Source organism: Palaemon carinicauda, chromosome 16 (genome assembly GCF_036898095.1).
Source record: "Palaemon carinicauda isolate YSFRI2023 chromosome 16, ASM3689809v2, whole genome shotgun sequence".
Classification (NCBI taxonomy): domain Eukaryota; kingdom Metazoa; phylum Arthropoda; class Malacostraca; order Decapoda; family Palaemonidae; genus Palaemon; species Palaemon carinicauda.
Window position 1 is genome coordinate 3,926,498 of NC_090740.1, and position 1,507 is coordinate 3,928,004.

The window sequence follows — 1,507 nt, forward strand, 5'->3', positions numbered from 1 at the left end:
TGTTCAGTGGCTACTTTTTCTCTTCGTAAGGGTAGAAGAGACTCTTTAGCTATGGCAAGCCGTTCTTCTAGAAGGATATTCCAAAGTCAAACCATTCTTCTCCAGTCTTGGGTGGTGCCATAGCCTCTGTACCATGGTGTTCCATTGTCTTGGGTTAGAGTTCTCTTGCTTGAGGGTACACTTGGGCACACTATTCTATCTTATTTCTTTTCCTCTTGTTTTGTTAAAGTTTTTATAGTTTATATTATATAGATTAATTTCAATATTGTTACTGTTCTTGAAATATTTTGTTTTTCCTTGTTTCTTTTCCTCACTGGGCTATTTTCCCTGTTGGAGCCCATGGGCTTATAGCCTTCTGCTTTTCCAACTAGGGTTGTAGCTCGGGTAATAATAATAATAATAATAATAATAATAATAATAATAATAATAATAAAAGAAAAAGCAGAAGATACTGTAGAAATATCTAAAATAGCAAGTTGACGCTGAACCCAACAGAGACAAAGTTTTGAAGAAGAAACAAAATTGAGGGAGAGAGAGAGAGAGAGAGAGAAGAGAGAGAGAGAGAGAGAGAGAGAGAGAGAGAGAGAGAGTCTGCTTGTTTCAGTATTTGCCTGGCTGGGACTCTGGGTCTGGGAGCCCAGAGAGGAGGCGCGGTTCTTCCTTGAAATCTCAAGGCCGAAGACTACAGACCTTGGTTACGAGTTAACCACTTCTCTGGCTAATGTGAGAACGAGCTTGTAGGTAGGGGGTAGCTGGGGCCTGGGGGACTCCGTGTGGGGGGGTAGCTGGGGCCTGGGGGACTCCGTGTGGGCGGGTAGCTGGGGCCTGGGGGACTCCGGGTGGGGGGGGGGGGGGTTACGAGAGGGTGATATCATTAGAAAAGAAATCACAAGCAATAGTGAGAGTTAAATAGTCTTGAGAGAAATGATGGGTATTTCTAAATTGCCTTAGCTGAATGGCTATCTCTGTATGTAAGATATAAAGTGTCTGGTTTTTTATACAATCTTGCTTGAGGGTACTCACGGGCACACTTCTCTATTTTATTTCTCTTTCAAGTTTTTATAGGACATAAATAGAAGATCTATTTTACTGTTGTTATTGTTATTAATATATTCTGTATTGTTCATTATTTCTCTCGTAGCTTATTTCCTTGTTTCCTTTCCTAACTGAGCTATTTTCCCTGTTGGAGCCCTTGGGCTTATAGAATCCTGCTTTTTAAATTAGGGTTGTAGCTTAGCAAGTGATAATAATAATAATAATAATAATAATAATAATAATAATAATAATAATAATAACAACAACAATAATAATAATAATAATAATAATATAAACTGTATGTATATATATATATATATATATATATATATATATATATAGATAGATAGATAGATAGATAGATAGATAGATATGGATATATATATATATAAATATAGAATATATATATATATATATATATATATATATATATATATATATATATATATATATATATATTCCGTAAAGCATA